The sequence below is a fragment of the Odocoileus virginianus genome, chromosome 34 (genome assembly GCF_023699985.2).
Source record: "Odocoileus virginianus isolate 20LAN1187 ecotype Illinois chromosome 34, Ovbor_1.2, whole genome shotgun sequence".
In the NCBI taxonomy this organism is placed as follows: domain Eukaryota; kingdom Metazoa; phylum Chordata; class Mammalia; order Artiodactyla; family Cervidae; genus Odocoileus; species Odocoileus virginianus.
In genome coordinates, this window is record NC_069707.1 from 15,496,188 (window position 1) to 15,519,458 (window position 23,271).

Genomic DNA, 23,271 nt, shown 5'->3' on the forward strand with positions numbered 1-23,271 from the left:
CCCACACAGAGCCACCCAACCTCACAGGTCGTTAAACATTTACCAACTCACACCATATTCACTTTCTATCACCCTTTCAAACCTGTTCCCACACCCCAGGCCCTCCTCAAAACAATGCTTGCTGATATGCCCATCAATAAGCCGCAATCATTTGTCTGTCAAATGTCCTCAGAGAATGGAAGGAAATCCTTTGCATTTATAAACCCTGGTGAGCGCTCTGCCGCTTGGCCTCACAAGGGCTCTCTCACCAGTTGGTAGCTTTATTCTCCACTCAGCATCAGTGTCACCGTTCTTAATTTTCTCGGGCAGCTCCAGTTAGACCCAAACTGAGTTCTTTGGGAAATGTTGCCAGGGAGACTTCGAGTTCTGTATTAGCAAGGCTTCCCATTAACCAACAGCCTTCTTCTGAAATTCCCCAGCCATCTGAGTAGTTAAAACCCTTCTGAAGCACAAGCTTATTTTGCCACACTAGTAATTAACTGGTTAATTACTTCTCAACAATTTACTTTTAAACCTCACTAGGACATCAAGTCTGATTTTGGAATTCCAATAGAAGACAATTCCATTGACTCAACTGGAGGATAAAAGCGCTGTCTTAGCAAAAACTTTTTGAAAAGGAAGTCTCTTAATTCTTCCCTGGGCCACCGTGAAAACAAGTGTGATTAAAGTGATTGTAGTTCTTCAAACTCAGTGAAGCATAAGGGATTCTATAATCTTCACCAGTAGCATACCACCAAATGCGTGTTTTTCTTAAACTTAACAAACCCTCCGACTCAGGATACCCTGTTAGAAAGGATTTCCTGTAATTTTCTGGGAACATGCAATAGAGGAAAATTCACTCAATCTAAATTTCTAAAAAATATACAATTTAACTCAATTATGCTTCTTCAAACTTTTAATCTTGGTAAAAAAAAAAAACAACTTGTTATCCAATGCTTGATTTTCCTTCTAATCCTCTCACTGATGTTTCAATCATTCCTCCCTTAATTTAGGTCTTAATTCTAGAACTTTGCATTTACCATTTTTTTTTCCTATCATAGTAGATTGAGAATACTGCAACTTCACTCATCTCTTGGATTTTAATTCAGTGCAAATATGGAGTCCTTCAAGCAACAGTCTGACTAGGACACCTCTTTGACAGAAATGCAAGTTCTTACAAGATACTAAGCTGAAGGAGCCAAGTCGACCAGATCAGTTTTCAGCTGTTTCCTGACATCGCCACGAATGACTGACATCCCATGACGATTAACATCTTTAGCAGTTTCCTCTCCAGAAGAGACTGCTTCTGACTTTAAGTTAGTAAACAGCCCTTGCCAGGATGAAATGTTTGATGGAAATGCCCAGTTTTTAATCAAACACTAGCATCTAATTTATTTGTAATGAAGTGGAATATCCCGCCAGATGTTAAACACTGTGTTTTTTTCCCTTTAGAGAAGATGCCCCAGTAGTCACTCGAATACTTTGGTAGCTGTCATGAGCCCAGATTTGCAAGGTACTCAAGCAGCAGAATTCAGAGGCCCTGGCTGTTGGCTTTCCTTCCCTCTGTCATTTTCCTTTTCTCCTATCAAGAAAGTTGCACCCCAACTAGCCACTAGGAGAAAAGATTCTTCTTCAATAATGCAATCCTCAGTCTTAACCAGATACATTTGTCCCTCGGTATCTTTGGAGGGTTGGTTTCAGGAGGTCCCTGTAGATGCCCAAATTCCTGGATGCTTGAGTCCCTTGTATAAGACAGTGCAGTACATTAAATATTGTCATTTCTCCCTATCCATGTGTTTTGAATCCACGGGTTTTGCATCCTCAGATTCAACCAACCAAGCCTCAATCCTTGGTTGGGTGAATCCACAGATACAACACCTGGGGATACAGGTGCCATAATGAAGATGACATTTCTTAGGGCAATGAGATAGAAGAAGCTTGGGTACCCATGAGCAGAGAGGTATCTACTAGCCTTGGACCTACTCAGACCTGTGAGTTCCATGTGCCCCTCTCCCCATCACTTGCAGTGGAATCCAATCCTAATTCATACACCGAGTATTCTATGAGCATGAGATCTGGAGCCAGTCTGTTGGGCACTGATCCAATGCTGCCATTGATTTGCTGAATGTCTTTGGACACCTTACCTGTTTTTACACCACAATTTCCTCTTTATGGGCTTCCCAGCTGACTCAGTGCTAAGGTTCCACCTGCCAATGCAGAAGACTCAGGAGATGCAGGTTTGATCCTTGGGTCAGGAAGGTCCCCTGAAAGAGGAAATGGCAACCCACCCAAGTATTCTTGCCTGGGAAGTCCCATGGACAGAGGAACCTGGTGGGCTACAGTCCACAGGGTTGCAAAGAGTCAGACACAAGTGAGCATGCAGCCATTTCCTCATCTATGAAATGGGAATGACTGCATGTATTCAAAGTGTTTGTGAGCACAAAATGAGTAAATATGTGCAAAGCCTCTAGAACATTGCCTGAACTAGTCAGGACTCCTTGATACAACAGGGAACTATAAGACAGGAGGCAAATGGGAACCAGAGGTAGAGCCTCAAAACCACTCCCCTTGCCTTCTCATTCTCCCCATACTTGATCCCAGATGCCCTGTCCCTTCCAGTCTCCTTGGTCCTTATTTAGAATTCCCCTCTATTCATATAGCAGACTGCTCCCTGCAATCCCTCTTCAGTCTGTTTCCTCCCACACAAAAAAAATTCTAGCCTCTGTAAATTTGTATCTGTATTATTTTTCCTATTGTGAGAATTTGAGTATGCAAATAGAAGGCTTCCTAGGTGGTGCTAGTGGTAAAGAACCCACATGCCAATGCAGGAGACATAAGAGATGGGGGTTAGACCCCTGGGTCGGGAAGATCCCCCTGGAGTAGGAGATGGCAACCCACTCCAGTATCCTTGCCTGGAGAATCCCATGGACAGAGGAGCCTGCAGGGCTACCGTCCATAAAGTCACAAAGAGTTGGACACGACTGAAGCGACTGAGCACACAGGTGAGCATGTGCATGTGACCAGATTTCCAGTGGGGAGATTTGGAAAGAAGGAGGGGACACTTAAAGCCGATGACAGCTTTTGGAGGGGCGAAGGACGCCAAGCCAGAGCAAACAGAACTCTGCAGGGACTTGGGGGCTGGCTGGACAGGTGGGGACCCAGACATGTCACACAGAAAAGGGCTCAAGGGTGTATGTTCAGGTTCAAAGCTATCAGAGTTAGAGCTAACACTTTGGAATCCTCTGTGCTGTGGAGAGGCACTGGATTTTGCTTGAGGTTATAGGTTATCCAAAGCTTTATTCACCTCAAATTCCAGGCTAATCTGCCTCAGAGCTAGGTGCAGTCTTAGAAATAGAGGCAACTACTTCAAATCATAAAGTCAAGACGGCGCTTCCATATGTCAGACCAATGATGGAGAGAAAGACTAATCGTGCAAATAAACCTACTATGAGAAGTGATTTATGTGTTACTGACAAGACTGGTTGTTACTTCAGAATGTATTAGGGTCCCCCATGTGCCTGACAGTAAGCTTAATGGGACAGGCATCTAAAGTGTTACCCCATCATTCTTTCAGAGGTTGGTAGAAATAGAGACCTAATTCTGGAAAAGTGACACAACCATCTACAGTGATAGGAAAGCACAAAATCGGATTTTTATGGAACTGTTTTTGTCTAGCGTTACTCAGAAGAGAAGGTAGAACTAGGTTTTGGGGGTTTTTTTGGCCTCGTTAAAAGTTGTTCAGTTGCTAAGCTGCATCCAACTCTTTGCGACTCCATGAACTGTAGCATACCAGCCTCCCTTGCCCTTTACCGTCTCCCTGAGTTTGCTCAAACTCATGTCCATTGAGTCCGTGATGCCATCAGAAGACCCTCAAAGGTTGCATGGAGGCAAGGGGTTACCAAGTGGATGTCAGCCCTCCCCAGGCCTCCCTGCCCAGATTCTCTCTCTTCCTGTCCAGATTGGCGCTTTGGGTTTTCTCACTGTTGTTCTGGTCCACTGTGCAGTGGGAAAGCAGGAACGGTTTTACTTCTTTACAATCCTACTGCCCTTTTGAGGGCCAATTTAAAGAGCTTTAACGTCTAATGAGAGTCCCTTGGACTGCAAGGAGATCAAACCAGTCAATCCTAAAGGAACTCAACCCTGAATATTCATTGGAAGGACTGATGCTGAAGCTGAAGCTCCGATATTTTGGTCACCTGTTGTCAAGTGCATCATATTGCGAAAGGAATACATCAAGGCTGAATATTGTCACCCTGCTTATTTAATTTATATGCTGAGTACATCATGCAAAATGCCAGGCTGGATGAAGCACAAGCTGGAAACAAGATTGCCAGGGGAATATCAATAACCTCAGATATACTGATGACACCACCCTTATGGCAGAAAGTGAAGAAGAACTAAAGAGCTTCTTGATGAAGGCAAAAGAGGAGAATGAAAAAGCTGTCTTAAAACTCAGCATTCAAAAAAACTAAGATCATGGCATCCAGTTCCATCACTTCATGACAAATAGATGGAGAAACAATGGAAACAGTGACAGATTTTATTTTCTTGGGCTCCAAAATCACTGCACATGGTGACAGCAGTCTTGAAATTAAAAGGTGTTTGCTCCTTGGAAGAAAAGCTATGACAAATTTATACTGCATATTAAAAAACAGAGGTGTTACCTTGCCAACAAAAGTCTGTCTAGTTAAGGCTATGGTTTTTCCAATAGTCATGTATGGATGTGAGAGTTGGACTACAAAGAAAGCTGAGTTCTGCAGAATTGATACTTTTGAACTGTAGTGTTGGAGAAGACTCCTGAGAGTCCCTTGGAGAGCAAGGAGATCAAATCAGTCAATACTAAAGGAAATCAATCCTAAATATTCATTGGAAGGACTGGTGCTGAAGCTCCAATACTTTGTCCACCTGATGCAAACTGATTCATTAGAAAAGACCCTGATGCTAGGAAAGACTGAAGGCAGGAGGAGAAGGGGATGACAGAGGATGAGATGGTTAGATGGCATCACTGACTCAAGACATGAGTCTGAGCAAACTCCAGGAGATGGTGAAGGACAGAGAAGCCTGGCGTGCTGCAGTCCATTGGGTTGCAAAGAGTTGGACACAACTGAGTGAATGAACAACAACTTCAAAGTAGGGGAGGGGACACATGGGTAAATAGATGAAACAAGATTGGCAAAATGTTTATAATTGTTGAACTTGGAAGGTGAGTACATGGGGGTTCATTATGCTAGTCTCTCTTCTTGTGTTTATTTGGAAATTCCCTTAATTAGAAGATGCATTCCTCCATCTATGGAGCTTTAAAGATAAACAATAATTCGTGGTGTATCCATCAGGCAGATACATGTGCTAATCAGAAAAATAAAGTGGGGGAAGGCAGATGCTGAGAGGAGGGTGGATGAATACAGTGTTTCTACACACAGGCAACATTTATTTTACCACACATAAATTAATAAAACCTGGATGAGTTGATAACTGCATCAGGATAAGACCTTAATACACATGACGTTCACATGAAGTTGAATAAAATGATATTTAAAGATAATTTCTGAGAAAGATAAGAGCAATTTGAGTTTTCTGAAAGATGCCCCTTTCAAAGAAATGTTAATGAAAACAATGATGAATATTACTTAACTTCTATGTTAGAACTAGATTCTGCAAACATATTAAAGAATGATAGGCTTGGATCCTCATCACAACCCCAGAAGTTGGTACTGTTTCCTTCATCTGTAAGAGGCTGCCCCTGAGCTTGGGGAGGCTAAAAGTCTGTCCAAGGTTATGAAACTCTAAGTGGTATAACCCAGTTTGAATCCAGGTAGCCCAGGACCAGAGTTTGCATGTTTAAGTGTCATCTGACACTGGCTATCTTGATGGATAAGTACCATCTGGATGAAGGAAGGGTGAAAGAGTAGACCTAAATATCCAGTAGTGCCTTGGTATTTTCTGAGTGGGGCTGTGGATACTGTGTAGGAATAAGGCCGACGCGCGAGAACAGCCAAGAGTAAGGTTTTCTAGGCTGGATGGTGCTACAGCGCAGACACCACTGCAGGCAAGAGGCCCAGGTGGACTTCCAGAGGAAGCTTCTTCTGAAGCCCAGGAGAATGAGGGCAGTGACAGAGGACGGAGGGAAGAGGGAGGTGGAGTCATAAGACAGGTTCTCCGCCACTTCTATTCCAGCATACCCTCCCACCCATGTCCACATTCAACACCTTAAGTGCTGATCTCATTCTAGAACATAGTACAACAATATCAGACAATCAGAATTTACGTGACTCAGAGGCAAGAGATGGCAGCTGCCGAGGTGACAGTGATTTGTTAGAAAATAAAGCTACTTTCTACACTGGGCAATGTTCTGAAACACTGCAAATGCAGCGTGAACAGCACAAGGCCTCTCTTCTCATGATGAACAGACAAGAAACAAATATATCCTTTGTTACGTGTTCATGAATGCTAGGCATACAAATGAAGTAGGGTACGAAGGCTACAACCTCCAAGGTGCGGGCTTCCTGTCTTCTGGAGTGCCATCAGGAAGACTTTGATAAGGGCGCTCTTGAGCGGGGGACAAAGAGAATTGAGTCAGTAAAGCTTTGATTCTCAGGCAGAGGGCATGAAAACAGTTCAAGGCTGGGGCCTGTTGGGTGTATCTGGGGCCAACGGAGAGGCCAGTGAGCTGGGTCAGGGTGACCATGAGGGGCTGGGCAGGGACCCCACTGGGGAGGGGCTTGGAGGCTGTTCCATGGATTGGCTTTGGACTCTGAATGGAACAGGGAATCATTAGAGATGCTTGAATTAGGATCCTTTGGACTGGTGTGTGGGAAAGAGAGAGCAGGGGGCAACAAGGCTGAGCCAGGAGACCAGTTAGGAACCTACTGCACTAAGCCAGGGAGACAGAGGAGACGGGCTGGACCAGGTGGGTGTGGAAAAGACCACGAGAAGTCCTAGGATTCTGGATGTTTTGGAGGAAGAGCCCAGTCTGACTCTGGATTGGACCTGAAATATGAGAGGAGGAATGTAACCACAGAAACATCAAAGGATCTCTACCTGAAGCCCCTCCCCTTTATTTCCTACCTTTTAGCTTCACAACTCAGCATGCAGGGTCTTAGTTCCCCTACCAGGGATTGAACCTGTGCCCCCTGCAGTGGAAGCATGGGGTCTTAACCACTGGACCACCAGGGAAGTCCCTTTCCCTGAGACTTTTCTCTCCACTCGAGGCTCTACCTTCAATCTTTCCGTTGGGTTAAGCCATTAGGAGATGCCTCTGTGACAATGTATTGTCCTCTAGATACATCAATCCATGCTGGCTCAGCAGGCATGCTAATGCACTAGGTAAGAGAGAAGCATCTCATAGGATGGAAAGGGGGCATGAAGAGGTGAACATGGATGGAGAGTTATTTAGGAAGTCACTGCTAACAGACTGGACAAGGCACGAAAGGAAGGAAAATGACTTACTCTGACCAAAGAATTGTGGGGCTATTAACTAAGAATTGGAAAAGGAGGGAAAAGAAAAACAACCCCAGGAAGTTAGAGGTGGGTCTGGAAATGGAGATTATGAGCCCAGCTCTGGGTGGGTGACTTGGAATCAATTGTGCAAAAGCCAATAGATAAATCCCAGAAGGAGTGTGAATAAGAGTGGGAGGCTCAGGCAGGCTGCTGTATGGTTTTTCTCTGAATTTATTTTGAAACACAATAGGGCCTCACTATCTGAGCTAGGAAATTTAAATCAGAGTATTTTGAGAGCTGTTTCATTTGATTATTTTCTAATAAGAGTAGTAACTAAAACTAGGCTATAAGAATCCATTTCCTTTTGACATGAAGCAATGTGAAAGACCAGTCTTAATCAACTAAATTTACAAAGAACAGAGCAATTACTGTACCATTTTAAAATAACACTTAACAATGTGGTTTAGCTATATTCATCTTTTTTTTCCAGTAAGAATGCTAAATTCAGAATATGAGAATAGTAAATATAGACTTTTCAAATTTGTTTTTACATTTCTAAGCTTCAAGGTGGTAAACTAGAGTTAAGGTTTTCCTCCAAAACCCCCATACCCGCACTGAACATCAAACTTCTCATGTGCATTTCCCAGTGGAAATAGACATCTGGACCCAACTTCAGGTCAAACAGTTGGGTGTGCCAGTGACCATGCTCTCCATCTGGAACACAAAGCTGAAACTTGGCCACCTGATATAAAGAGCTGACTCCGTTGAAAAGACCGTGATGCTGGGAAAGATTGAAGGCAGGAGGAGAAGGGGACGACAGAGGATGAGATGGTTGGATGGCATCACTGACTCAATGGACACGAGTTTATGAAGGCTCCAGGAGTTGGTGATGGACAGGGAGGCCTGGTGTGCTGCAGTCCATGGGGTCACAAAGAGTTGGACACGACTGAGCAACTGAACTGAACTATGCTCCTAGAGACTCACAACCTACCAAAGGGTCTGGGGTGCCCCATGCCCCCCATGCATAAGAAGGCATAGGTATAGGGTTGGAGTAGGGCTGATAGTCAGTCCGTCTAGAAATGCATTATCAGTCACTCACCTGACTCGGAACATCAGAAAGACTTCTGAGCACCTCAATTTCTCTACAGTTGTTCCTATTTCAGAATAAGCATTGCTGAGCTTCCAAGTGCCCTGCAAACCAGGGTAAGGCAGACCACGGACCTACATATTCATAAAGCACCACATGTAGCACAGACCCTACAGGTTTTAAACCAGTAGCTACTAGATCCTCTTACAGAAAATCTTTGGAACAAAAACATCTTTCTGCAGAATGTTTTCTGAAGTGTTCATGAGAGCTCCTCTAGATCTCTCCAATGGGGCTCTTTCTCTTTGCTTTTTCTCTTCTTTCCTTTTCTTCTCTTTTTTTCTTCTTTCCTTCCCTCTTCTTCCTCTTCCTCCTGGTCCTTCTCCAAATATTTAGCCACCTACTCAAAATTTCTTTTCTTCAATTCATTTGTGAAAAACAGAGATTTTTGCCCAGACTTCTTAAAAGCTCATCTCAACTAGTAAAAGGGAAAACTGTTTTGTTCAAACACTTGCCTTCAAGGAGCCAGTGGTCTAGTGAAGGAAGGCAGACAACTAATGGCTACCAGCAACACCAAATTCTAGAAGGGAGGCAGGTGTGGGGAGGTGAGCTTGTCCATCATGGCTTCAGGGAGAGCATCCTTCACGGTCATGTGGTGCTTTAGTTACTTTATTTATGCAAGCTGAAAGAGAGAGAATCAAGGCTATGGTTTTTCCAGTAGTCATGTATGGATGTGAGAGTTGGACTATAAAGAAGGTTGAGCACCAAAGAATTGATGCTATTGAACTGTGGTGTTGGAGAAGACTCTTGAGAGTCCCTTGGACTGAAAGGAGATCCAACCAGTCCATCCTAAAGGAAATCAGTCCTGAATGGTCATTGGAAGGACTGATGTTGAAGCCAAAACTCCAATACTTTGGCTACCTGATGCGAAGAGCTGACTCATTGGAAAAGACCCTGATGCTGGGAAAGATTGAAGGTGGGAGGCGAAGGGGACGATGGAGGATGAGATGCTTGGATGGCATCACCGACTAAATGGACATGAGTTTGAGTAAACTCCAGGAGTTGGTGATGGACAGGGAGACCTGGCATGCTGCAGTCCATGGGGTCACAAAGAGTCGGACACAACTGAGCGACTGAACTGAACTAAACTAAACAATTTAAGGAGAGTAGGAGACCGAGACTAGCTGGTAAGCAGGTAGGTTGAAGCAAATAACATAGACCATGCTGCTCCCTGAGTCCCATAAAGTCCTTCTCCTTCAGCTGCACCATCTTGGCCGACATTCCAGTTCTGAATCAACCCGCAGCCCCCACCCCCACCTCTGCACCATCTCTGTACCACTTCTCTGTAGCACTGCTCCCAACTGAATGATCAGTAATCAGATTCTGTCACTCCCCTGCACCACACCCTCCACTGGCTTTGCATCATGCTTTCAAAAAAAGAAAGAAAGAAAACCTTTTTATTTTGTATTGGGGTATAGTCAGTTAACAAACACTAGTGGCAAAGAACCCACCTGCCAATGCAGGAGTCATAAGAGGCTCAAGTTTGATCCCTGGGTGGGAAGATCCCCTGGAGGAGGGCATGGCAATCCACTCCAGTATTCTTGCCTAGAGAATCCCCATAGACAGAAGAGCCTGGCAGGCTACAGTTCACAGGGCCGCAGAGAGTTGAATGTGAATGAAGCGACTTAGCATGAACGCGCATAGTTGATTAACAGTGTTGTGATAGTTTTAGACGAACAGTGAAGGGATTCAGCCATACATATACATGTATCCACTTTTAAGCCGCAGTAAAGACCTTCAGTGTTACACAGAGCTATGAGATCGGGCTCTGCCTCCCTCTTCACCTTCACCCCTCTTTCTTCTGCCCCCGCCCCCCTTGTTCATATACACAGCCTGCTTTTCTTTTCTAAGAACTCACAGAGTTTACTCCTGTCCTAGGGCCTCCATACTTATTTTTTTCCTCCCTGTTTGCCTAGAATGTTCTTCCCTCATATCTTAAGGTCCACTTTTCAAGGACCAGCTCAGCTAGGCCTTTCAGATCCCCCAGCAAATGGCAAGCCACTAGCCCTCCCCTCTCCGCCACATATTTCCCTTTTTTCTGTAAAGCGCTCATCACATAGTGTTTTCCCCTTCACTCCAGATTGGGCCTGTTCTGTTCATCACTGTATCCCCAGAATTTAGGAAACTGTATTTGTTGATATGCTCATTCTAATCTGAACTTCCAAGTGTCTCTACTACCGTAAAAAACAACAGAACAAAGTGTTCCTCATCCCTCTCGCTTACCCCTGCCTCAGAACAAAGGCTGTCTTCTACCACTGAAATGTTTTTTCTCAGTTATTTTCATGTTGGTTTATTGTTCCAGACGTCTAGTAGCAGGGAATAAAACTGAAGTGTTTCAGCCAGTAAACACAGTAAAAGAGCCACTATTTATCAAGGGTTTACTATGTATGGGGTGCCATATACACATTATGCATTCAAGCCTCACAATATCTTTATTATATGATTTTACCCCTAGGTTAGCAGGCATTTTCAAATAACATTCAAATGACATACACAGACTGCCTAACTTCAGACTATTCCCACATTTCAACTCAATATTCAGACCTTAGAAAAACAAACTTATCTCTCCTATGCACACCATTTTCCCCATAATTAATGGCACCGAAACAGTGCTTGAACTGGCATTACAATAAGTAAGCAAAGAAATGGGCTTCCCAGGCAGTACAGTAGTAAAGAATCCACCTGCCAATGCAGGAGACGCAAGAGACTCGGGTTCAAACCCTGGGTCGGGAAGATCCTCTGGAGGAGGAAATGTATGTATTCTTGCTTGGAAAATTCCATGGACAGAGGAGCCTGGTGGGCCACAGTCCATGGGGTCGCAAAGGATCTGACATGACTGAGCAACTGAGTGTGTGTGCATGCGCACAAACACACACACACTCACACAAGCAAAGAAAGCAGAAGAGTATTAGATTTGACTGCTATGTCTGTTGTGCATATAGAAGCATCAAGTAAGAATTTTTTTTCATTTATTTTTATTAGTTGGAGGCTAATTACTTCACAACATTTCAGTGGGTTTTGTCATACATTGACATGAATCAGCCATGGAGTTACATGTATTCCCCATCCCGATCCCCCCTCCCACCTCCCTCTCCACCCAGTTCCCCTGGGTCTTCCTAGTGTACCAGGCCCGAGCATTTGTCTCATGCATAAGAATTTTATCTTTTAAGAGCATAGTATTTTGTTTCTGAACATTTGCAAAGTATGTTTTCTGCTCATATTTGTAAACCAAGGCCAAGGGTATTTTTTAGAATAGTTGCTGCTAGCTATTCTGTCTTTAGCTAGTACAGAAATGTACTCTATTCTTCATTTGGTAAGAAGGTAAAAACAAACATCTTTTAACTTCCTCTGTGGAAATTTAGAGTCTCATATCTTGACGTGTTAGATCATTCAGTGAAATAAGTCTTTCTGCTCTTCAGGGAGATTCTGGATTCTGAAAGGTAAGGCTATTATAGCACTCATCACAACTTAATTTTTAGAACTTCATAGTATTTGCTTTCCTAATAGGATAAGAAGAAAGAAAGGAAGGAAGGAACAGAGTTTCCAAATAATGACACCTGGAAGAAGTCATCTTGATTCCAACTTGCTAGAGGTAATTCATCCTTGTGCTTAGTACACCCATGGGCCAAAGTGGGTCCACAGGCCACAAAACATTATTTGCACATTGTTTTCCTTGCCATTTTAGTGTCAAGATCAGATACCATTAAATATTGTGATTAAGCGCCAATTCCTTAGAGTTTAAACAACTGTTAAAGAAGAGAAGGGGAAAGAAGCATTTATCTCATATAGATATTGAAGAAAAGTGGAAAAAAGCCAAGACCACCAAGAGTTTGTTCCATAAGTATATTGCAAAGCTTGCAAATATCTCCCAAAGCACTTTCCTAGATACAGCCAATTCTCATCAGCCCATCTGGGCGCCCATTTCCCATCCTGTTCCCTGCTCATCTCGTCACCCTTCCAGCCTCAACCTCATTAGTTCTTAGCAAGTTATTTTCTTAAAACTGATATACGATGGGAAGGGCACGAGGGAATGGAAGGGTTTTCCTTCTTTTTTGTTTTTAATTTGTATTTTATATTGGAGTATGATTACATAGTTGATTTACAATGTTGTGTTGGCTTCAGGAGTAGAGCAAAGTGATTCAGTTATGCATATACGTGTGTCTATTCTTTTTCAAATTCTTTTCCCATTTAGGTTACTACAGAATATTGATCAGAGTTCCCTGTACTATGCAGTAGGTCCTTGTTTGTTAACTATTTCAACTATAGTAGTGTGTACAAGTCAATCCCAAACTTTCAAAGAGTCTTCTTTAAAAAAATTCACTTTTAAAGTCTAAGTCAGTTTGGGGAAGAATGGATACATGTATATGCATGGCACAGTCCCTTCTCTGTCCACCTGAAACTATCACAACATTGTTAATTGGCTAGACTCCAATATAAAATAAAAAGTAAAAAATATTAAGTCTATGTCTCCTCTAACTTCCTCCTCTGCCCCCTAATCAGTATCCCGGATTTTGATTCTTATGCTTCATAATTCATATTCTTAGTTGATTCAAATTTTTAAAAGTGTGAGACAGATGAATGTTTAAACTGCAAGCTGTATCAGACGAGCAACCATATCTTCCTTTGAAGGAGCTGTAATATTTCAGTGCAACACAGATGCTTAACCTAATAACAGGTTTACTTGGTTAAAGGGAACAAACACAGGATCGTATATTTATGCCCCAGATTACAGTTTTTTCCTCTCTCCCAGCACATCAGAGAAGCACAGATGTTAGTGTCTGAGGACTGCCTATAATCACACGGCCCCGGGAAGTAAGGGGAACTCAGATCAGTGCCTATCCGCTTGCTCGTGGCCTCACACCTTCACACATCCCTCCCACCTCGACCAGCTTCTAGTCACAGGTTGGAGACAGCCTGAAATCACCCTGAGGCCAGATGGTGGTTAATATGCGTCCCCGGAATGCCTACAAACAGCCTTTCCTTTGCATCTGCTTGTTTCCAATGACTCCCGTAGCAGCCGGAGTTGCGGTGTGTCCTGAAGAACTCCTAGAGCACGAAGGCTTCATCCCAGGAGAAGACGGGGAGGACGGGGCTGGAAGGGAGTAAGCTCTGCACTTGCTTCCTCCCAGGCCAGGGCTGATGGACTCCTCCCCACCGGGCAGGGAGAGGGTGGAAGTTGCTGACAGGCGGACAGAAGGAAAGGCACGCTCCCCACATGTGGGGGACCCACAAGCCGACATGCGCACAGGCCTTGAGTGACATGTTGAAATTAAAATCAAAACAGCATGAAAGCACACTTTATTACAGCTAGAAATAGCCGAGTATTGTCAAAGCTCCCATTGAGTCATCCATGCAGAAGCTGAGACCTTGGACAGCAGGGGAGAGCTGGGGCGGGCTCCGGACTGGGTTCAGAAAAAGATCTGGACGAGGGACCAGAGTGTAGAGGGTGGTCAGAAAGCAAAGATTTCAGCAGTTCGTTTTGCTCTGAGCAGGAAGGAGGGAGTGGGGAGAGAAGAGGACACTGCTTGGACTTTGAAAGCGTAGGGACTTGCCAGAGGAGGGGAAGGTGGTGGCTCTAAAGGGAGCCTTCCCCCCATTTCATTATCACAGAGGACCTGCTTGGTTAGAGGAATGATCGGTCCCTTGGGATACAGAGGAGGGGCGTATTAATGTTCAATTAAATCTGGGAAACAGAAGGAAGCAAGCTCCAGCTAATGCCTTTGCAGCCCTTAGGATGGCATTGCTATGCATTAAAGAGTCACACAACTCTATGGACAGCTGCCAAAAATTACCGGCTGCAGGAGCTGCTCAACTTTGCTCCTACTCAAGTTATGTGCAGACCAATTTCACTTCAGCAGGAGTCACCAACACACTTTGCTCATTGAGATGACCAGAGCAAATATTTTAAACTATTTTTAAAGTGCAATGGATCACGAATATCTCACAATAATTTACCATATTTTACTCTTTGCTAGCTCCAAGTCAACCTTTCAGACCTAAGAAACAGAAGAGACAAATTCACAATGTAAACCATGGGAGCTGAATCTTGTATGCCAGCACAGAGGAACACTAAGTTATTCAATGGGTGGGCTTTCCTGGTGGCTCAGCGGCAAAGAATCCACCTGCAACACAGGAGACGTGGGTTCGATCCTTGGATGGGGAAGATCCCCTGGAGGAGGGCATGGCAACCCACTCCAGTATTCTTGCTTGGAGAATCCCACGGACAGAGGAACCTGGCGGGCTACAGTCCATAGGGTCGCAGAGTCAGACACAACTGAAGGGACTTAGCACACATGCCTGCACTCAATGGGTACTTACTGAGCACTAATATGAATGCCTCTTATTGGTGCCAAGATGCACATTTTTTTTACAACTTAGGGATGCATCTTATAGGAGACTGTCAATTTTATTGACAGAATTTTTTCTTAATGGTGTATTAAAAAAAGTATTTTCAAAAGTATCTTAGATTAGATGAAACAGGGACTCATCAATATCACTAAGGTTGCAGTTAGAACACTGCCTTCTCTGACAGGCTTCCTGAAACACCAATCTAAGGTGACCCATCCCTCATCCTGCCTTCTCCCCACTTCCTGATCACATCTCTGTACAAACCATGGCTCTTGTATTCACTGCTATGCCTAGAGCAGGACTGAACATCATTCCAGGTACAGCAGGTTCTCAATAAATGACTATGGATTGAACAAAAGTTGCCATTTACTAAGCCACTACTACACATCAGACTCTGAACTAAACGCTTTTCACAGAAAAAAAAAAAAAAAATCTCCTTTATTCCTAGCAATTGAGAGGTCTTATTCTCGACTTGGAAGATGGGGCAGCAGGTGAAGTGGAGAAACCAGGACTAGATGTCAGCTCAGCCTGACTTCAAGTCCAGACACATCAGCGCCATGCTATACTCGGAATCACATACAAAGCCTGGAAACAGTTCTGATTCAGTGACGGTCCACAGATGTAAGACAAGATCCCCGAAGCTACAGAGAGGAATAAAACGGTCCCCGCAACCTTGAAAGGTAACGTGTGTCCATTGGGGATCACTACATTTCTCTGTCCTACTTGAGTCACATATAAAGTCCTGTGTTAGCACAGAGATTCAGGGGCCCATGTTTCTCCCCAGGAAGATCAGAAAGAGTTAAACTTTGTATGGAAGGATCCCACCTTTGGTGAGAGACAGCACAGCCCATCTAGGGCTCTGCGAGTCATCTTGGATGAGAGGGCCATAGAGTATACATGCGAAGGTACTAGGAGAAAATAGAACACAAGGGCCTTGGCTGCCATCCTGGTGGGTGTGAACTTTATTTCATGTTATCAGTGAGCTTCATCAATGACCTGCTTCTTTGCGGAATTTATTACATCCCAGCTGAACTTCTCTGCCTGTTCCATACCTCACTCAAGACTGGATGTTGAAATCTGGTGCTGAGAATCCTGTCAACTGATCACTGTCTAACAGAGACTTCTAAGCCGAGTAAAAAGAGCAAATAAAGAAGGGTGACTGGAAAAAAAATATTAACATAGGAGATTTGATTATAAGCCAGTCTACAGCCAGACAGCTTAGATAGAGCCTATGGCATTTGTCATTTTGGGAATGATAGTTCAAACAGAATATTTCATTTAGAACAGAAGTGGAAAACAATGGCTGTCATAGATTTTTTTTTTCCTTTTTTGGTTTACTAACATTTATTTAGGTTTCCAGTGAAAAAGCTTATCCTGTATGGCTTTCAAGCAAAGGCTGGTTTTTAAATATTTAAAGTTTAACCAGGCTTATGTAAACAACCAGTCCCCCCTTCTACAAATCAAAGAATATACGATGGGGATACACATGGACCACTAAACCTGAAACACTATCTGGCTCTTTACAGGAAAAGGTCCACCACCCCATGATCTAGAACTTCTCCTCCTCCTCTCATCCATCTTTATTCAGACTCAAGTCATTTAAGTCAGTGTTTCACGTGACTGGACACAGAGTGGACAATGGTAAGATCTATTTGCCACTTCAAACATTAGAGCCAGTTGAATGGTGTAATGACATTGATTTACTGATTCCTTTTATGAGAATTCTAAATCTCAATCATTATTACACTCACACCCATTTCAACTTTGATATTTAAACAGATGTCCTTCTCACACTTAAAGGCTTGCTAGCGTTTGGCCAAATGCTGCAGTGGTTTGATCTTCCTAATGCTGGTGATAAGCGGTTTCTACAGGCTCGGCAGCACCCTGGTCATTAAAGCTTACCCAAACAGCTTTCTTAATTAAAGACATGGGTTTAGTACATCCAGTGGGCGTAGCTGGAACCTTTGTAAAATTTAGCCTAACATTAACACTCCTCAAGTTGCCCTTCCTCTGGGTTTATATGGGAAGGGGAAAAGCAGACGAGAGTTAGGGACTTTCTGTATCCATGAATCCAGCCTACTTTTGCTTTCCATCAAACAGTAATTCAATATTTACCAAAAGGAGATGTTTAGGGTTGGAAATTTTTACAAGCCTTGCATCTCAGCAGAGAAACATTTTGGGGTACTTTTGTGTATACAGATTGAAAAGATATTCCAATATGTCTCGATTATGGAAACTATGCTAGACTGACCAGCACCTCCTTATCCCTGGGATGGGGATCACTCAGGCATCCATGAAGCTGTTCCACAGCATCTGGATGACCTGGGGCCTAGTTACTCTGACAGCAAACCCAGGCCCCCTTGCTGGGATGGCCAGCCTATATTTCCATCATCTCTGCTAAAGCATCTGTTGCTTTTCATCAGCACAAGCAACATGAAGCAGAGCCTGTAGTCCTCTCATAATTACTTGAAAGCGGGCCCTGCAGTCAGTAAGTTCTCCTTGGCACAGACATCCATGGCCCTGAATGCCCAAATGGTTTGGAGTCAGCTCTTCATTTTATAAAGCAAGATTGATGTACATTGTGAAGAAACACTAATACTTGAGAAGCCTGCCACACAGGAGTACTAGCTTGCTTAGGGTCTTTGTCTATAAAATATTTCTATTCCCATTCCTACTTAAAAAATGAATATTTTGATTTGGAATCCATGTTCTTTTTAGGTCAAAAGAGGCAAGGGACTTTTTTTTTTCTTTCCTGAAACAAAGAATCATTACATTTAATTTAAAATATGCCCCCATGCCATCACCGTTTCTAGGTAGTACAGTTCCGGACCAAGAGACAGGAACACGAGTTAAATCACAGCTCTTCCAGTTGAGAGCTGTGTAATCACCAGGAAAATCACTGACTCGTGGGACTTGGTTTCTCAACAGCAGTCATCTTAGAAGCATACAATGTGTCCAACACTTAACTATAGTACCACGTAAGAAGGAAGAAGGCTTACCATTTCCTAAATTGACAGAGGAAGGAATGAGCAAAGGTCAGATAATCCAGAGAGAACGATCAACTATGACTGTTACAGTTTCTCATTTATAAAAGAATCTACATCTATAGAATTTCCTTAGCGGGATCAAGGTCAAAGTGCTATTGAGCAAATGATACACAGGCCAACTTAGTTTCTGAGCACTTGTTCTTAAACACCAGTGCTTTCCCAAATCTTTAAGATGTAGGGGCTGGGCTAGATCTTCCAAGAGCCATTTTAGTTTCACTATTCCATGGATATAATTTGCCTGCAGGAGGATTCAAAGATGGCAACTGGGTGAAAGATCAGCTATTCACGGGGAAAGGTGGGGGGTTAAAGAAATCTGTGAAAAGTGGACTGCAGCCTTGAAGAATCAGAGCATAGATCCAGGAATCGCTTCCAGTTTACTAAGGGCTCAAAAGATTTAGTGCTGCTCAAGCATTTCCCACATTTATGTGTCAGACTACAAATCATTAAATCTTAATTAAGTCACTTAATAAAAATCATAGCCTCAAAGGAGGAGAACAAAACAGTATTGGTTATTCTTGCTTTTGAAAATTTACACTGCCACTTCTTCTTGATTTGTTAAAAAGGTGACCATTGAACCTTTTTGAAGCACAGATTGAGTCTCCCAGGGAAATATTTGTTTGCATTTGGTACCATCATCCATATTAAAGTCACTGAAGGAAGCCGGTGCCCATTGTGAAGATGGAGATAGGCAGGAAAGAACCATCAAGGGAAGCGGGATTCGGGCATGGATCTGACTGCTAAGTAGCTGCTTCTCCCTGTGAAAGCTTCAGGGAGCAGCTCCACCAGGAAAAAGGAAGGTCACGAGGTGACAGCTGTTGATGACCTAATGAGGATGGGACCAAAGAGGGGAGAGAACTCTGGGGAAATGTTTCTTCAGGTGGCTTGGCAGCTCAGACACAGCCTTCAAATAGGACTAAGAGCAACGTGAGGAACTGGAAAGTCAGACTCAAGGATGGTAAAGGACCCTAATACCAAACCATCCCTTTTGGATCTAAGTCTTAAATATAGTAGACCAAGTAAGTATGCTTACTGGGGAGGGGCGGCAAGGAGTGAGCTTGAAACTTCAGAAACTGCCTGGTTTCTCCAAATCATTTCTTAAGGGAGGAAGCCAAGGCCACCCGAGGTGGAGCCGCTTGCTCCGGTCTGACTTGGCAAAGAGGAAATTAGGATGGAGTTTCTTACTCCCAGACACGATGGGCCTGGAAATGTTTTAATAGTGTTTAATCAAAATCCAAAGCCTGTGTAAATTCTTTAAAATATGCCAACCACAGAAATCGAGCAGCCCGACGCTGATTTTAACACTTGATCACTATTTTTATGGCACTACGCAATCTATCTAGGCCTGGGGTTCTGTTCGGAGACGAATCTGACCCAGAGTCAACATGCTGGTCTCCTGGTTTAAATACGAAACACAAGCAAGTTCTGTATCCAGTCGTCGGAAAACCCCCAAACCGCTCTCTCTCTCTCTGTGACTGACCTTGTCTTGGGTGATGCTGACTGCAAACAGCCTTCCCCCAGACTCACCCTCTACAATTTCAAAAGTGTGTGCAGTAGCCGTGGCCACCTGAGGGTGGTACAAAGGGAGGGTTAAGGACCAGAACTTAGTGAAATACCGGCCCTACAAGCAAGACTCCACCGGAGCATTTAAAAAGCCATCCACCTCATTGTTCGCCGTAAGCGCAATGAAATGCCACGGCTTAACGACTTTCCCCAAAGTCCTTAGGCTTCTGGTTTAACAACTAGACTCTCACTAGAGGACACAAAGGCTGGGAGAGCGGGCTGCGGGCGGGCATCACCGCAAACCCCGGCGGTCCTCCGAGACCAGGACCGTCGACAAAGTCCCCGTGGACCAGGGGTTACATTGATCGCCATGATGCACCGGCCACCGGCTTCGACCCCAAGCCCCCCTGCACGTCCCCTCCACCACCCCCCGCCCCAGGAAATATCTGCAGAGCTGGGGCACCGAAGCTCTATCTACAAAGGCTGGGACCCTCCAAACCAAACGCGCCACAGAGCCGGGGCCTCCGACTCCCACCGCGGTCCACCGTCCGGGGGGCCAGGAGCGGGTACCCGCGGCGGGAGCGGACCGAGGGCGGAGGGCGCTCGGGTCCGTTCTCGGACTGTCCCGTTTGAGTTGCAGGGTTGACTTGGTAACAGTCCCGAGCGCACTGAGGAATCTCTTCTCCAAGGAGCGAACGCTCCGGCCCCCGCGGCTGCGGATGGAGGGCGGGGAGCACCGCCGCTCGGGGCCGGACCCCCGGAGTCGGGCGGTGGCGGCCGCGGGTCGCCCCCTCCAGGCGGCGGTGGGCAGCGGCGGCCGGGGCCGCGGCGGCGGGGCGCTCCCCCAACCCCGTTGGCCCCCATCCGGGAGGGAGCGCGCGGGGAACAGGAGCCCGGCACCCCGGTCCGCTCGCCTCCACCTGCGGATCTGGGGCGCCCCCCGGGTCCCCTTCCCGTCCCTCCCATCCCGGCGTTCCCGGACGCGCGGTCCCATTCCTGGAAAAGGAGCCGGTGTCCAGCGAAAGGGACACTTACCCGGGGAGGGCCGGCTGCCGGCGCGGGCCCCGCTCGCAGGTCGGCCAGGGGAAGGTGCGGCTGCGCTGCGCCGGCTGCGGCGCCAGCCGAGCGCCCTGCACCGCCGCCCGGCTCGGACTTCCTCTTCCTCGCGCTCGGCCCCGCCGCTCGGCCGCGCTCCCCGCTCGCCGGCCGCGCCCGGACCCGCCCCTCCCGGCGCAGGGTTGCGGGCCTCGTCGCCGCGAGCAGCGGATCTTGGGTCCCTCCTCCCCTCGGCCCGGGCGAGCACGGTGGGGAGGAGCGGGAGAAAGAGAAAGAGATTAAGCACTTGGACTTGTCTCTGGAGGGTAGCCAAACAGAGCAGTCAAATTACAGCCCCTGGGGGGAAAAATTACCAAAAAAAAAAAAAAAAAAAAAAATCCCTGCTACTGTTTTCGCAGACACATCACTTTTCTTCATTTTCCGGGATCCTCAGGTTTAGCTTTCTTTTGAACGTGATACTTTGCATATGATTTTGTAAAAAAAAAAAAAAAAAAAAAAAGTACCCTAAATAATTCTTTTAGTTAGACATTTTAGTATTAACACAGAAGCTCTGGGGCAATCTTATGGACTGAGGGAGGAAGCTTGCTCTTTTTCAGGTGTCATTACTCTAATCACCTCAGTTAATGTACCAACTAACCTTCGCTTAGAGAAAGTAAAAGTGAAAAAAGGAGGCCAAGAAGACTAACCTTTGAAATAACGAGAGAGGTGTTAAAGGCCCCAGCTGTGTGTGTAGTGAGATGATGACTTGAGTCGAGGGTGCCTAAGGTGACCGTCAAAGGCAAGCAGTGATTTCCCAACACTCATTTCCTTTTCAAGGCAGCCGTGTGTATTTGCCTGTTGAGTCCATTAGATTTGTAAGAATGCACTCTTACATGATTTGTTCACAGAATTTCAGTTTTAGCAGTTAGAAGCTGTGTGACCTTAACAAAATTATGTGACCTCTCTGTGCCTCAGTTTCCTCATCTGTAAAATGGGGATAATGAGGATAGTGCCTACCTCACAGAGTTGCTTCTTGTGATTTCAATAAGGCAATTTCCAGGAAGGGTTTAGGAGGTTCCTGGCACACTTGCTGGATAAATGTTAGCTATTATTGTTGATTTCCCCTTTTATCTGCTCTGATGCGTGTATAGAAATTACCATAAAGATTTGAAATAAAATAAGGTTTTGAGCCGCAGAGCCACACAGTGTCACAGTTCTTTCCCTACAATGTGCACTTTATATTCTGTTTTACAATTTATTTTGTCTTCACAACTGACTTGTATTATCTCAAGCCATGAGGCTGGGTTATGCTCCGGGTACATTTACCACGGAAGATTTGCAGTGCAGCTCAAACAGATTTTTGCCATCTTCAAAGCACTGCTTCAGTTGATCCTGCAGTACCCTTGTTATGTTGGCAGGACAGGTGTTAGTGTCCTTTCACAGGATATGGAGACTCGGCAGCCTGAATCAGACCCTCTCTAGCACCAGGAGCTCACACAAAACCCCATCTGTTCGCCAGTCTACCTATGCTCTTACTTTCCGTGAAGTGAGCAGGAGTGCCTTACCATACAGCATGGACCTCATTCGTGGTCTTTATCAATCCTCTGAGTTAGTACTGGCCTTCATTCAACAACCTTAGGTTCAAAGAGCATGACTGATGACCATGGTAGTGTCTGACAGATGGGGTTTGGGGACAGCTTGGAGAAGAAGGGAGGAGAAGCAGGCTTTCCTGTTTCTTTCAAATGCTTTCTCTGCTACCCTCTCCCTGGCCCACAGAGTCACATTCTTTCTTAGCATAAATGACTTTGAGTAAAGCTATTAGTGAAGCGGTGTGACCATCAGCTGCAGACTTTGCCACTTGCTAGCTGCAGATAACAATTTTGAACTTTGGTTCCTTATCTGTGTAATGGTTATTATATTTCCTGTCCAGACCTCTTCATTTCACCTCAGTTTATTAATAAGGTAGGAGGTGGCTCCTGGAAACAGGATTGTGAAATCTCTTTTGTTGATGCTGTGTGCCAAGCGTAGCATTAGGCACCTAACCCACATTATCACTCCTGATTTCCAAGTAAGCGTACTCTGCCCTTCAGGTTATTAGCAAGTGGCCTTGAAATCACCTGGTCTGACATTTCATGTATCTAGTTTATCATATGCGCCCAGCACTCAAGCTTAGTTCCTAATTCACAGTTGATATGAAATGTTCAGTGGGTGGATGGATGAATGAAATGATAACATAAGAGTTATGAAAATGCTATTATACAATGTAACATTCCATGTTGTAATATACTACTCTCCCTCTTTGAGGAAAAGAATCCAATGGAATCCAAAGAATGGCTTTCTAATGATGTATTCGGTATCAGGAAAATTTTTTTGGTGAAAGATCTTCCTAACGTTATTACTAATAGTCCAGGTCAAAGAAGAGAAACAGAAACCTCTTAAAGTATTTATAAAGAGAGACTTTTATGCAGGGGATTGTCTCCATAAGTGATGGAAGAATCAAGAATTCAACAGGACACAGTGAGGTAGTCCAGAAATTAATAAGAACCGAAAGCCACCATCACCTCTGGCAGGAGGGGCAGGGAGGGGATATACTACAGATGGAAGCTGTCTGTGGGAGGCTGAGAAACAGCCACTGTCTTACACCCTGGCAGGGAGAGGGGAAATATCTGGCTTCTCCCTTCCTTCACGCTCCAGTCCAATACCTCGCATTGGATGAACCAAGCTGACCGGGAACTTGGAACACTCAGTTTGCAGGGGCTCCCCCACGGCCACCCCTGCAAT

At 44.9% G+C, this 23,271-nt stretch overlaps 1 protein-coding gene across 1 annotated transcript in view; it reads right to left on the minus strand.

The window, feature by feature from the left end:
* The window catches only part of PLEKHG1 (pleckstrin homology and RhoGEF domain containing G1), a 239,557-nt gene extending 218,853 nt beyond the window's left edge, over positions 1-20,704 (minus strand). The window contains exon 1 of the mRNA XM_070461602.1: positions 20,491-20,704. The gene's annotated coding sequence lies outside the window, so the exon portion shown is untranslated. The remainder of the gene's footprint in view (positions 1-20,490) is intronic.
* Positions 20,705-23,271: the final 2,567 nt, after the last annotated feature.